Here is a 17058-nt window from a genome sequence, read left to right as displayed (position 1 = left end):
ATGCTGATTTCAGGAGTTGGTGCTGAACGTGGTGGAGAAAATGCGCTAGACCAAGATCTGCGTATGGGAGGAGATCAGAGAGCAGGTAAATGTAGTCACCAAGATCAAAAAGAGGCGTGTAACCAATTCTAACATTTAGTAATTTTGGACTATATAAATGCTTTATTTGTTTAAAAAATGATTATCATATTATCTGATACTATTTTGTTCATTCAAATGAAAGGATGTAATGTTGGTTATTCATGACTTTGTCCAACTGATTCCTTCTTATCAACACCGGAGCCAGCTAAACATAGAACAAGTATGGTATAATCAGTTGCCATAAATATTGACAGAAGTTATGCCCATGTTAAAAACAAGTGCACAAAGAATAATATGTTTAGTGTACAAAAGTTTATGTAGTATCATTATTGAATTGTCTAATAATTACATTTCAACTGCAAATAAGTAGTTTAATTACTTTTGTTTTTCTTCACAAAGACTAACAAGATAACTGAACATAATTATGGAAACAAAAATGAAATGTTTTTTTCTCTTTCACCAAGATGCCGAGCAGCCACCAACCACAAGAGAACAGCAGGAGGAGAGTGAGGAGGAGCAGTTACAATGGATGCCAACCCTCTTTCCACCTGCTGGTCCTGCACATTCCCCATTAGTGTGTCTCCTGGAGGGAATCCAACAAGTTAGACTCAACACCAAACAGCTACTAACAACGATGGCTACAACTCTTCAGGAGATATAGGATCAGTAGGCGCACTATTATGAGCGCACTGTATCCACTATAAAGAATGTTGGCATAGCATGGGTGGTGCTTAATCATGCAGTCCTTGAGGCCCCTGGGTCTGGCTCCTCATCTCGTCAGAGCCTGAGTGAGCAGATGCCTCAATACCTGTCTCTGCTCCTGCAGCCCCTTGTGCTCAGGACACATGTAGCCAGGTGCGAAAGGCTCAATCTAACATTGGCCCTGGGGGATAAAAGGCTATGAAAAGAATAAAATAATCCTACATAAGGAATAGATTAAAGCAGAACATTTGGTTGAGTAGAAAAATATATATTACATAGTGAAATCAGTGCTGAGTCCATCAACAAATCAGATTACTAGTTTTGGAGGTAACGTGTTGAAATGTTTTAGAAACACAGCTCACCAACTTTTCACGCAACATGTATTCTATGCACATTATACATAACTGGATAACATTATAAGCCAAAACTATCACGGTTTAGGTAATCAATTAGTAGATGTTTTAGTTGCAAGCAGAAAATGGGATCACATGCATTTATTGTGTTTCAGAATATGTTCTAGATTGCACTTACAACTGAAGTATTATTGAACAACATAATCTCGGAAAGTCTGATTTTCTCACAAGGGAAAGGTTTCATTTCCAGACCATCTGCCTCCTGCCCAACAATTTCAACATTTTTTCTCATAAGGCACCCCACACCTAATTATAATGTTGTGACAAATGGCAAACAAACCAAAACTGTTGAACAACAACTGACGCATACATGAGGGCTCCTCCATAACTTTGAGAAGACTGAACATTTGCTCAATGACCAACTTGGCAGAGGCAGATGATTTGTATGTGACTTGTTGATCTGTGGCTGGATATATTCAAGGTTAGAAAGGGTAAGCACTGTCTCCTAAAAGTAGAACAAACAAACTTATATACTTGGTTCAATGTTTGTTACTACAGACACTTTATATTGTCAGAAATGTTTAACTTTAGTAGGGGGGATAATATACAAGATATCTGAATAGCAACCTAATTCTCAAAAGGTTAGCTGCATTGTGAAAAATAGCTTAAAATAGATGGAGCATTATGGCAACTATAGTGTTCTATGTCCATTAATACTTACAGTATGTAAGTCATTGCCCTCATTAATGTAACCAATTACGTACGTTAAGTAACTCAAAGGGCCACTTCTTCCTTCTTATACTCCTAAACCTCTCTTTTGAAACTGTTGATCACTTTCCTCACCTTGACACTATTCGCTCATTTATCCTCGATGGCACTGCCCTTTCCTAGCTTGCCTTCTACCTTTTCGGTCGTTACTTCAACATCCTACATGATCCTGTTCTCAGGTCTCTGTTCTTCTCTCTCTACACCTTCTTTCTGGGTGAACTCATATCCTCTTTCAATCTCCACTATCACTACTATGCAGTTAATGCTTAACTCTACCTTTTCTGCCCCAACCTATCTCCTTAGTTCGTATTTAGTGTGACTAACTGAAACTGGCATCTCCATCTGGATGAACCAATGCCATTATAAACTTAATATGTCCAAATACAAACTCATAATCTTTCTCCCTACTAATGTCACTACCCCTCTCCACACCTCCCTCATGGTTGACAATATCATGCTCTCCCCACAACCGCTACATTGGCGCCATCATCGAGTCTGCCTTCAACTTCGCTCCTCATTTTTAATACCTTTGACAGTTTTGTCGCCTCTGCAACACTGCCAAAATATGCCCTTCTTCACCCAGGAAATAAACAAAACACTGTCCACTTGCTAATTATCTCACACCTGGTTGCATTTTTGTGTAGTGCAATGCTCATTACGCACAGAATTATTGCTCTAGACTAATACCTCTGTTTATACTGCAAGTCTGCTATTATGAATATTTGCTTCTATTTCAACGCTTAATAGTATTTGTTATTCTCATAATTGTATTGTTTTATTTGTATGCCGATTGTCTGATGTCGCGGAATTTGTGGCACCTCATTAACGAAGATGTTATCATCATCTACTATTATTGGTAGCCTGGGCATTGATCGAATGAAAATGTTTCTGATTCAAAAAAAATTATAAATTTAATCCCCTGGGACATGTGGAAATTGGGCTATATTAAAAACTGCTGCTTTATCAACAAAAAGGATTCCTCATCCAATGGCAAATACCCGTAGTACCTGTTACAGCACCTGACTGAAAGCAGTCTGAGACAGTAGTGCTGCCACAGCTACTGTGGTCTGGAATGATCAAGACACACAGAAAGTGAAGCAGGCAACAATTTAGCATGTGATGGTAGGGCCTATCATAAGCTCTAGGTCAGTCTGCACATTCTGCAAAGTTTCCATTATGACATGAAATGATAGCCAGAACCGGCATATCACCTCTGTGTCTGGCATGTAGATACACTCCCTGGGCCGTATGTATTGATGTTCCTGCTGGGGGACTTTTACAGGATGCCATGACATGGCAGCTGATAAGCAATGTACTATTCGTCAAAAAAAAGGAAAAGCAAACAATAATACAAACCACTAATCAATAATGAGGACAGTATTAAAAATTACATAAGGCTTGCATGGCTATCATTATCAGATAAAATGTAAAAAAAGATATTACATGTAGGAAGTCTGACATGTTGTATTCCCAAAGCACAAAATAACTGAGGGGGGGAAAACTGTCAAGACAGAGTAATGTGTTTACATTAATACATTTTAAAGTGTCAAATGCAGTACACTAACCATACACATATCGCATAAGCCTAGCCAAACATATTTGTAATGTTAATGTTCTAGGCTGATATTCATTTTGCTAGCAAGACTCTCATTCGCTATTCGGTGTAATAATAATAAAAAAAACCATACCTCTGCAGAATCCCTATCTACTCTTAAAAATCACCAAAATCATACAAACAAACGTCCATTAAATACTGTAATATAGCTATGAGCAAAGAAAAAAGTGGTGTCCTGGAGATGTGAACCCGCAATCATCCAATCAGATAGCTAACGTTGCCGGTTATTGTCATCATGTATTTGCATCTGCCGTCAAGCAGCCACAAAAGATACAACAGCTAACAAGTGTATATGTGTCTGCTCTGGCTTACTCACAATTCCACACACACGTCCTTAGACTGGGTACACACAATACTGGTATTATTTCAGCTGACTATTGGGTAAATCACACGATAAACGACTGTTTGGGCCTATATTAGATTAGTGTATATACTTAAATGATGAACGACAGTCGTTCCAAAGTACTGATTGTCGTTTCATTTGATTGTTCAGCAGGACTATAAATCTCGTTTCAAAGACTTTGCAATCCTGAGTTTACAGAGTTATGGTCTTTTCAGCCGAAAGTTATGACAGTTGAAGAGCACAGATCTGGAAGTAAATCTTTTAAAACATATATAGTGTGTACGCATGAATCTGCATGATGATCAGGACTTTTTTATTTTCAGTCGCTAGTAAAATCGTTGTAGATAATACATTAGTTGCAAAATTCTGTAGTGTGCTCTCAGCCTTACTGTACCTGGCCTATATTAGACTGCCCATTCCCTCCCCTGTTCCATCTCCGAGCTTAAATAGATGCAAATAACCAGTCTGCATATAGACAGAGGTGAACCTTTCTCCTCCTGTTACTAATACCTCTTCCCATAGAACCCAATATTCTAGTGTTTTCTTCCTATAGAGGACCACTGTTTATCTTTAATTTGAAACTATAACTCCAAGGTCCATTTTCTCTGTTGTTGTTTATCTCCATTCATTTTATATTCTGCTTTTGTATGTTTGTGTTGCCCATGTATTATTAATGTTAATGTATTATACACTTTAGCCAACTTCTTTACTTTCGCTAAATCACTACACATTTATTTTACCCTTCTGGATAACCAACCTTGTTACAAATCTTTGACTTATCTACAAAATGTCCTACCTTGTGTGAGTGGATCCCCCGGCTGTCCTACACTGAGATCAGAATATCGCATTTCACCAGATTGTGCCTCGCTTAACCCGCTGAGCACACACATAAAAAAAATTGTCATGAAAATTTGAGAACCTAGGTATATATGTTGAATTGCAGACATACATATGCATATACTTAAGCCTAACAATAGCGTAGAGATGCGGCTTAACAATATTAGTTATAAATGCAAAAGTCCCATTAGCCTGTTTGTACACAATATAATGTAATTAAGTGTCATATACACAAGAGAGAAACGTCTCTGCTCAGTGTCTTCCTAAAGAAGTGGGTAGGATGGGAGCCTCAATGATGTGATTTTTCACGAACCACGCCCTGATGCCCTCTCACCACGTCCCCCTGCGGGCGGATATAGACTGAATGTTGGCAAGTATGGTTTAAATTCTAAAAAAAAAATAACAAAGTGTCTGAACTAAGAACCTCTGTCTCCATAGTATCAGAATGAAGCTGTATCTTTTGAACTCCACTGTCATGACAAACCCAAACCCTTCCTCCTTGCAACATTTATTTAACCTGGTACCAAGCATCCTATCTTCCTCCATCTTATGACCAGGCTAATATTCACTGCCTGCCCTATTCCTGTTCTAACCGACCATAAGCTCTGTGCATTGTAACATCATCAATGCTACATAAATTATTAGTCAACGTGTACAACAACATCTACCTCTCCACTATGTCTCTCTAATTCAACAATCCTTACCATGTGCTTATCTCTCTGAGCAGCAGCACCTAACCTAAGGCACCTTCATGACCACCTCCCAGATCAACACCTTTTACAATAGAATCCCCAATGGCAATCTTACTACACTCCATCAACACTTAGGAGACATCACTCTTTCCAGTACAACCTGTCTCCTCTGCTGGAGCCGCAACTTCAGTATCACTTTATGCTCAGTGAGAACTGGATGTGAATTATATTAAAGCAGAGATCCTGAGCTAGCTGCTGGGACCTGATCTAACACATCCAGATCCGACAATGGTCTAAACTGCTGGAGGTGGTTTCTGGGGGATTCACGACAATTTAAAGGGTGACTAAGGCGAGAGAGTGTTACAATTTCCATCTGTAATTCGTAATCTCACTGTTCAAATATGAAAAATGAAGAGATTGGCATTTGTATATTGTACAACCTTCTGGTTATATCAGGGTTTTCAAAACTTATTTTTCCAAATTACTGATTTTTTTTTTAAACCAACTCACTTTCGTTGTTTTCATTGCACTTCAGTTTCACTTGTTGCCTAATAGCTGATTTATTTCTTATATATTATTCATATTATGCAATCACAATAATGGGAGGACTATGGGTATTCATTTGCCTATACAAATGCTAATAACAAACTAGGGATAGATTTTATACAGACACACGAGACTACATATAGCAACATGACCTGACCACTGGACATGATCATAATACAAATCTATTACACTGTATACAGACATAGGACACTACACCCCCAACATGACCCGACCACTGGAAATGATCATAATACAATTCTATTACACTCTATACAGACATAGGACACTACATCCACAACATGACCTGACCACTGGACATGATCATAATACAATTCTATTACACTCTATACAGACATAGGACACTACACCTCCCAACATGACCTGACCACTGGACATGATCATAATACAATTCTATTACACTCTATACAGACATAGGACACTACACCCCCAACATGACCTGACCACTGGAAATGATCATAATACAATTCTATTACACTCTATACAGACATAGGACACTACACCCCCAACATGACCTGACCACTAGACATGATCATAATACAATTCTATTACACTCTATACAGACATAGGACACTACACCCCCAACATGACCTGACCACTGGAAATGATCATAATACAATTCTATTACACTCTATACAGACATAGGACACTACACCCCCAACATGACCTGACCACTGGAAATGATCATAATACAATTCTATTACACTCTATACAGACATAGGACACTACACCCCCAACATGACCTGACCACTGGACATGATCATAATAAAATTCTATTATACTCCATACAGACATAGGACACTACACCCCCAACATGACCTGACCACTGGATGTGATCATAATACAATTCTATTATACTCCATACAGACATAGGACACTACATCACCAACATGACCTGACCACTGGATATAATAATAATACAATTCTATTATACTCCATACAGACATAGGACACTACATCACCAACATGACCTGACCACTGGATATGATCATAATACAATTCTATTATACTCCATACAGACATAGGACACGACACCCCCAACATGACCCGATCCCTGGACATGATCAGAATACAATTCTATTATACTCCATACAGACATAGGACACGACACCCCCAACATGACCCGATTCCTGGACATGATCATAATACAATTCTATTATACTCCATACAGACATAGGACACTACACCCCCAACATGACCTGACCACTGGAAATGATCATAATACAATTCTATTACACTCTATACAGACATAGGACACTACACCTCCAACATGACCTGACCACTGGACATGATCATAATACAATTCTATTACACTGTATACAGACATAGGACACTACACCTCCAACATGACCTGACCACTGGACATGATCATAATACAATTCTATTACACTGTATACAGACATAGGACACTACACCTCCAACATGACCTGACCACTGGACATTATCATAATACAATTCTATTACACTCTATACAGAAATAGGACACTACACCTCCAACATGACCTGACCACTGGATGTGATCATAATACAATTCTATTATACTCTATACAGACATAGGACACTACACCCCCAACATGACCTGACCACTGGACATGATCATATACAATTCTATTACACTCTATACAGACATAGGACAGTATATTTCATGAACTTAATCTAATCATAATAGAATTCTTTAACTTTATATAATGAAAATAATCTAAAAGTAACCCAGCATTCGTACCTCTCACACCATTTTGTAAGTTACCAAATAGCAGCTAATCACATGCTATGGTTTAATATCTATGCATCATCATTACTGTGAAAATACTGCATTATTGCTCCAACAAACCTGTATACTGTGTATCATACATTCCTTATATTTTGTGTAAATAATGTAATTGTCAGGTTGCACAGAAGATGTTTTGTCTTCTGTGGCTTTTCCCCACTTGATCTGTTCCAGACACTCAGTGCCCCTATATGGCAATTCCTGGAGCTCTGAATAATAACTATAGATAGAAGTACATAATTAAAGGAAATCTGATGTGAACATTATATACCAGTGTGCAAACGTAAAGAGAAATGATGTTCCAATACAGATATAAGGTTGGCTCCCGAAATGTCACTAAGTGGATGAACTGTAGACAAGTGATGTAATCATGCACTGTATGTCATACAACACCACACACAGTAGTGTTATATCTGTGAAATGGCCAGTACAGTGATAACAGCACAGCTGCAATAAATCTTACATATTCCATTTTGCATAATTAGACTATTTACATGAGATTCAAGGGGTGCAGAAGGCATACTTAGGGGGAGGAGGGAGTTCCATTTTTAGTGGGGGCCGCAGGGCATCTTTCTCTTTGCTCAACTAAAATTGTTCATGTGGCCAAGTTCTATCAGTTATGTCCCAGGCCCACCACCCTGGAGTCATGATCGATTGTTATCACGTATAACACATATCTTTAGACTCATTACCACCACCTGTGTTGCAGAGCCAGGACCTGTCCCTTCTTAATTACATTAAATTACTAATCCACTGTCTCACAAGTTCCTCCACTGACTAATGTAACGTCATCCTAACAGCTCTACACACCTCTGCAGTCAGTCCTCAGTCTTGTCACCAGTCTTATCCACACCATACGCTGCTCAACATCTGCTTCCACACAATGCTCTCCAGAATGAAATTACATCTATTCCCTTTCTGCCTTTTGTTCCTCCTTACAATCTTCACCTCACCTCCAACCTCTTCCGACTGACCTTTCAGATGTTCAAAAGTGTGACAGCCATTCTCATTGTCATATCAGGATCGAGTTAGATTACTGGTCAGTCTGTTGGTATAGGCTGGATAATCACAACATGCAACTATTATTATATGTGGCCCTCACCGGTACTAGATTGATGTTAATAACCATATGTATTCATTTAATTTTTTAAAGCAATGCATTGGAAATAAAATGAAACAGTTCTTGACCAAATGTCAGGATGTAGACAACCATGTACAACCAGTGACTTATATATAAACCAGCTCAGAAGAATGCCTGCACTGGACATACCATTGTATGAATGGATAGCGGTGATGAAGTTAACCAGCTTCAGGAAAGACCTAATATAGCGTTGATGAATTCACTTCATTTTATTTAGCAAAATCTGTAAGGGACTGAATCAATTCTGAACATTGTTCTATAGAAACAAAATGATCAGACACAGTAGAATTTTGTGCTGTTCTACTTATTTTATTACTCTTTTATGAATTAAATGTTAATAAGAAATCCCCTAAATATTTTAGCTGCTCATATCATAAAATATAAAAACTGATCAGAGCAGATGACGACTTGGCTGTACTTTCTCCCCAATAAAATCCCAAATCCCAGTTCTGTTATATCTTCAGAATCAACATTATAATTTGTAGAACCATTATGGCCATAGAGTTGATTAAAAGACATTTTATTTCATTCATTAACATATAAATCTTATTTAATTAACAAAGTGTAAATGTGTGGCAACCCATGGCAACTAATCAGCAATTAGCTGTAGTCAACCTAGTGCAAGTTAGAAAATGTGGTGACTCATTAACATGGGGAAACAGTGCAGTAATGACCTGATTGCTCCCAATGTCGGATCATAAACTTTCTCTCTTACATACATACATTGGTGCACAACAGTGATGGGCAACAGACAGTCCCCTGAAGAAGATGGGAGTATTATGTCACCTCCTCTGCACAATGTAGGGAGGTCACGCAGCACCACAAGCAGAGGAGGTGGGAAATGACAATCATTTTTAGGTTGACATTAATAAAATTAAATTAAAATTTTAATTAATGATTAAGCGGCTAATAGATTAGTAGTGGGTGGCCACTGGAACTCCCAGTGTGTGGGGGCAAGTAAAAAGTTTGAGGGGCATGTGGGAGTATGAGGGGTATGTGGGGGCCTTTGTGTGGGGGTATGCAAAGTTCATTATAAGTCATTTTTTAATTACTGAGATGAAGGCTAATGTGCGGACAATTTGAAGGTTGGAAGGAAGCACATTACCCTTAATCTCAGTAATAAAGAACAGACACAAAATGACCTAGAGACAACATGTATCATGATGCCCATCACTGGGGTGAAGACTTGCTTCTGGGGACAATAATATGTTTGTCTATGTCACCAATTGTTAAGCATATAAACAGGATTCATCACATGAATTGTTTTGTCTCTGCATGCTGAACGGAAGTGCTTTGTTTAAATAAACTTGGTGTCCCTCAATTGCTAATACTGAAATACCTATTCCTGTAATAACAGCAAGGCTTACACCCCCCTTTACTATAATAAGCCTCTATGCTAGTGGCAGCATTGGTTGTCCCCAAATCATAGTAGGCTCAGCCCTTGGGCTTGTCAGTGGGGGGAAGATAGCAGCTTTGTCACACTCTAGGAACGACAGTCCCAGGAAAAGAGCAAAGGCACTTTCACTGTTCTGTGTAATGACTGGGGTGCAGTTTAAGATACTGCGCCTGGAGATGAGTCTTGAAAACTTGCGGCTATCATTGATTCACTCCCTAAATACTATAAATTATTTTTTTACTGCTTTTATCAATGGCTAATAAGGTAAAATGCTTTGCTGCTATCCCAGTCCAAATGAAGTAATCTAAGAGTATTTAGTTTAATACAGGTGAACAAAGCCTAGTTATTGCTGATGTCCGAGCTCTAAATAAATGATGTAAAAAAAAATGGGTTTGTACATACCTGCTTTCTGAGGAGTATTCGCTTTGCAACAATTTCAACACTGTCCACAGCATTCACGATCATTAACTTTGTACTGCAGGAAGGCTCACTTAGCGCCTGTACAAGGACTATAGTACAACATGCAGCAGCGCAGATATGAGACGCACTAATGAAACAAGGTTAAATTACTTATGCTGCCAAGGGCAGTTTTTTCCACATTCGTCTACACTATCATTTGCTAAATAGAAAGGTTTCTAAAATAAGTACACAAATGATATTTGTTATTTAAAATTTAACTTAAATCCTCCCTACTCCTAGAATGTAAACTGAAATAAGATACATTTTAGAGGACTCTGTTCTTACTTTGTGAGACACTTGATGTAACGTGTTGCTCTCTATTGGAAACAATCACACAGACATATTTCACTTCCAACTGCTCGTCAGTCATAGGCAGGTAGATGAATAAGTTCTTCAATGAGTTTTATGTTTCAATTAAACCTTTGCTGTCAATTAAGGAGTTTTGGTTTTGTTTAGGTAATTGTTACATTTTTTGCATAAGCGTAATATAGTTTACATATCCCAATTCCATTATTTCCAATTTGAACATGTTATCTTGCAGACCACAGCCGGTTACTAGATTACTGATGAGAGTGACCCAAACACGCAGTACGGCAATGTCCTGACGCCTACAGTGATCTCACAGAAAGCCGCATCAGTGAGACATCAAATATTTATCTTAATGAACTGAGCTTTCTTTTTAACAACACAATTTTGCAGCGAGTCTATTACCTTTAGACATTGTGTCCTAAATGATGACTTGGTGAAGGCTTGAAGCCAAGTAATACAGCTGCTCCTTAGCATTTTATTCTGCATATCTGAGAAAACATATCTGGAAGCATCGAAAACATTGGTGGCAAAGTCATGTAGAAAGTGTGACCATACAGCAACACCAATGCTAGCTTCTGTCTAGCTTTGCAGCATGGCAGGTGATGACCTATCTATAATAGCAGACAAAATAGACATTATTCCAATATAACTTGGACTTACGTTCCTCATTTCATCAGACTAGACCCCTTTAATAGAAAATGTTGTAATATTCACAAATATAAATGTAACTGAACGTCTCAGGACTAAGTATATTTGAAATGAAGTTTGATCCATAGGGGAAACCAGGTAATGAAACCCGATGAAGTGGAAGAAAAGGTATTACTGTATGGTAAATACATACCAGCTGCCCACATTCCCCCTTACTACACGGCCTCTCTGTCCAAACTATGGAGATAAAAATCCACACTGATCCTCAAATACACAACTTGTGTATTCATCCCATAGACAAATCATATGTGAACAATATGATTTGATATATATATCAGATTTGAATCTTTCCCTAATTATGGTGTAAAAACGATATACAGCAGGTTATATTCAGGCCTTGGGATACATTTGAGTAAATGCAGTATCTTCGAGATCAAAATGTTTGCCTATACAAATCAACAAACACAACTCCCTCTACAATGAACATGCAACATAATTAGTGACAGACATCTTCAGATAGTACGAATCTAATGAAAAGGGTTCTCCTACCAAAACTAAAATACATTACATTGCAACAGCCTATGTACTAACTTGGCTATAAGATCTTCATGAAACTAAATTCCAAGTTATCTTCTATTACTTGCTACGGAATTTTCTGGCGCTATATAAATAAATGTTGATGATGATGATGATGATGATGATGATGATGATATTACTTGGCAATCCACAAATTCAGGCTGTCTTGGAGAGTGGAGAGGTTATCAGTTCTGGACACCCAACTATATTACATTTACTGTGTCTACATCTAGTTCCAATAAAATAATCTATAAAAAGTGCAGATATGGAGCCATATAAGAACCTGTCACTCTTAATATAAATAGTAATTATATGTTCATTGGGCAACATTTAAAACAAAAACAACTAAGGTTAAAAACTCTCATGATGAATTCCACAGACCACTATTAGAATAAAAACACAAATTCTGTGAAATGCTGTTGTTAAAAATTGTGGCACTGCTTAGTATTTGTGATCCAAAGTGTAACAGTGACTAACATGAGACTGTGCCGTTTTCCATATGTATTACGGTGTCCACTCCATATATAAGTGTGTATACAATGAGAGCACTGGTTACATTGTCTCATCAGTACAGAAATATCGCCCATAGGTTTCACAGAACAAACCACAAGAGGAGGCTATACGCTTGAAGCGTCCCCTAGCCACCCACACGAGGTTAATATGCAGTATGTAACAAAGAACTCATCCTTAATTTTAAATCCATCTTCTTCAACCCCTCCCACTAATGTGTATGATCCCATGTTTTCAAAATGCAGCTTCACTCAGCTTTTTAAAAGGGTCACGACAAACTTTGTCTCTCTTTTAGTTTTCATTAAGAACTGAATAGCAGAACGAGCGCTCCTGAGAGTGAAGGGGCTGTCACACCTGCGCCTGTTATACTTGTCTCTCCCACTCACTTATTCTCAAGTGCCTGCCCAAGGATGACTAAGTGGGCCTGATTCATGTTCGGATGTACGACCATTTGCATCTTGTGTAAAATACTCTGCGCATGCTAAGCAATGAACATTACACCAATTCATCTCCAAACACAAATGACACTTACAACAGCCTATGACTTGAGAGACGGAATGGCAAGGGACAGACTAACATAGGCCAGTACAGTGTAATAAGGGCCATGTACAGTAAGGGCGTGTACAGTACAGTGTAATAAGGGTCATGTACAGTAAGGGCGTGTACAGTACAGTGTAATAAGGGCCATGTACAATAAGGGGCGTGTACAGTACACAACACTAACACCCCCATGCTAATATCACTAGCTGTCATGTCAGTGACTATTTCTAGTGGAAAGTGAGTCCAGCACAGTTTGCAATACAGGAGACCTATTTAAATCCATCAAGAATCATCAAAAAGTTTCAAACAAGTAAAACAAAGTGTATATAAATGTAAGATGAATGTCAGAGAAAAAGCTGCACTTATCTGTGGGGCTATAAACTGTATCTTGTGAAAACAACATATTTGACAGCCCAGTTACAGGGAAACGCTCTCATACTATTTTTGGGCACCTTTCTGCAGTTTCCATAATTGTGTCAAAGTAACTAACAAAGATTTATGAGAAAAGTGTATTTCTGCCTTTTCCTCGTGTAAGACATGTAAAATAAATATACACAATATAAATCATATTCCCAATTGTAAAGTGCTACGGAATATGTTGGCGCTATATAAATAAATGATGATGATGATGATGATGATATTATATATGGACATACAACGCTGGGTTGAAGAAGTTAATTTGGTGTTTCCTAAAATGCAGCATATCTGTAAATGACTGTATTTTGGTTGTTACTGTACTAATTTTATATCTAATTACAAAACCTCAAATGCCATCCAACATATAATTTTGTGATCATTCTCCACAATGTTAAGTTTCCTGTCTGTCGTTCTTGTCAGTGCATTTCAGTTTTCTTTGTATTTTCCGGTTGATGTCTGGCTGTTGGATCCTCTGCAGACATTTAGAATGTAGAAATGGCCTTTGTTTTAAAATAGGCATTTTTGGGTGCAGATTTGTGGTCAGTGGTCTGTACGCGCTGAAAGAATGCTTTTCATGCACATATTAGATATTTAACTGTGGATATAATACACAGAAATAGCCTTAACTCTATATAATAGCCATAACTTTAATAATAGCCATAACTCTATATAATAGCCATAACTCTATACAATAGCATAACTCTATATAAGCCCAAATCGCCTTATATAGAGTTAGGCTCAAACCAAGACAAGGACCGCAAGTTTGCACCGGGACAAACCATGCTACGATGCAGGGGGGCAAATTACTTATTTTTACATGCAGGGAAATTCTGGCCGCTTTTGCATACAGCACATATACACTGAGCAGCTTTATTTATACACTGTGATTTAGATTTGGGATACGACACACTCCGTCACAACACACCTCTCATCTTTTAGAATTAGTAGACACGCACAAAAAAAGTGACAAACTCCCTGAAGAACAGAGGTGGATTACCCTCAGCAGCACGATTTTCATGAATTTGCGCAGAGTCAGTTTCACTTAAAATTACTTTTTATCTTCTTAATCTACAAAATTAAATTATTTTTTTTATGGGTGCATGGGTTTATATGGATAACATATTCTCGTAGATTTTATAATCTCTTTCTTTTTAAGCACTGAGCGTATAACAAGTACAAACACCCTACAATTCAAAACCATTTAGTAGCTGAATCAATGACAGTACTAAGAGTATCCTGTACCTGAAAGGATGTTGGTATAACGAGGGTGGAAATTGAGTTTATAAGTGTGGGCAAATATTTTAATTTACATCTATGAGCCAGGAACAAAATGTTGAAAAAGACAATTTTGTTGTCAGAATTCTATTTTCACAATTAGTCCACGTCTAGGAATGTACTTGAAAATGACGGCTGAACGTACATGTAGAATTGCTGCTGCAAAATCACGACCCAACATGTATTTTGAGTGGCAGGTATCTTAATCTTCAAGTGCAGTGATGTGTCCGCACTAATACATCAACTTGATGATGTTCCTCCCTGGCGGTACTTGCGGTGTGAGATTCCCACAGAATACAAGGCGCAGACTTGTCATTTTGGTGAGGGATTTTTTTCTTGTATATTTTACTTTGATTATATTAGTAGTCATGAAGCTATGTCAGCTGAACCCAAATCTATATACATAGGTAAAGATAAAAAGATATTGTCGCACCAATTTTTGATACTATTTAAACAAAGGACTCGTTACCCTATATTTACATTGCCAAGGATTACTCTAATATTATACAGGGAGCTACTACTAAACTGGATTTGATATAGTATAAAACGGAAAAAAAATTGATTAATTACATGTAGTGCACATAAGGTCCTATGAACTGACTGTACTTATTAGATTGTTCATCTCCAAATTAAAAACAACTTTATTTCATTTTTAATTTAAAAATTTAATTTGTTAATTAAAAACAGCGAAATAGAAGTGCTGTCGTGTCTAAGTGTGTAAATCAATTGTGAAAATAAAATAAAAATCAAACAGCTGAATGCACTGAGAATAATGTTCCTATTTAGCGAGATGGAATTTGCTTTCTAGGTCATCAATTGTAGGTGTATTTATAAAACGGTTATCAAGCTTATTATTTCACTGCAGTTGATGCATTTAGTTTTTAACTACACAATATTCTATTTTGCTGTTTTTAATGAACAAATGTAATTTTTAAATAAAAAATGAAATAGAGTTGTTTTTAATTTGGAGATGAACAATCTAATAAGTGCAGTCAATTCATAGGAGCTTATGTGCACCACATTAATACACTGCAGACTGTCGATGCTTCACTTTCACTGCACCAAACCCCACTCACACATTAAGACAACTGTACTAAAATAAAGACACCGACACCGGAAATTTGTTGGCAATTAAAGTTCACAGTTTATTAAAACAAGACACGGTGGCGGAGAAGGGAAATAGCGAGTAAGCTACAACTAATAGCAGTAACCATGTATAGCCATCCGCCACTAACCACTGGTCCCAGATAATAATCCTTAACGATTGGCCAGTAATAAATCTGGCGCCAGAGTGACTACACCTCCTCTGCACTCACAATACAGATCAAGGGAATCCCCCACACAAAGGGAACAAGAGTCAAAGTACTTCGAAGAGGGCAGCGACCTGCTAAAAACTCAGCGGAAGCACCGCATGGATTAGTCGGCGACTCACAAATGACTTCCAGTCGAACTGTTCTGTGAGGAGATAGAAAAAGTGCTACACATAACAAAATGACCTAGCCCACGGCAGGGACATATGATGGGAGGGAAGGACGAATTTCCTGCAGTGAAAGAGACCCAGCAACCCTTGGGAGGAGTCTTTATACAGGGGCTGAGACCACTCCCACTGGATCCAATTGGCTGGGCCCTGCAGTGGAATTAACCCAGAATGGGTAACTGCTTGACACTTGCACCAACACCTGCGTTTAAGGGCGTTCGGCTTATGGCCTTACTTGTAATTAAACTCTTTTCTTTAAAATCGTTTTATACTAATCTTAATATTCAGGCCACTGAGATCCAGAAGCTAAAATTTCTTAGTTTGAATATGCAAATTATGGTTTGGATCAGGTATTTGTCAGATTCTTTTCTTAATGGGTTAGATAACGTTATAAAACATTTGCTGATGCAGATTGCTACAAGATTCAAATATACATTGGCACCATTGTAAAACATGAGTTACCACATAAGAGGTCACGTTCTCTCCGCACTTTCACACAATTACTGAGGGATATTATGTTCTCCCGACGATTGTTTTTGAAGTATGGTACTATCTGAATGATCTAAAAGGTGAGATATATTGACGTA

The 17058-nt window shown here is 37.9% G+C and overlaps 1 protein-coding gene across 6 annotated transcripts in view; it reads right to left on the bottom strand.

Annotated features, from left to right (window-relative positions):
- ZBTB20 (zinc finger and BTB domain containing 20) overlaps window positions 1–17058 on the bottom strand; it is a 656370-nt gene that overhangs the window by 517384 nt on the left and 121928 nt on the right. The window lies entirely within an intron of this gene.

The sequence above is a fragment of the Mixophyes fleayi genome, chromosome 2 (genome assembly GCF_038048845.1).
Source record: "Mixophyes fleayi isolate aMixFle1 chromosome 2, aMixFle1.hap1, whole genome shotgun sequence".
In the NCBI taxonomy this organism is placed as follows: domain Eukaryota; kingdom Metazoa; phylum Chordata; class Amphibia; order Anura; family Limnodynastidae; genus Mixophyes; species Mixophyes fleayi.
Note: the sequence above shows the minus strand (reverse complement) of the source record. Positions and strands in the feature narration are given on the sequence as shown.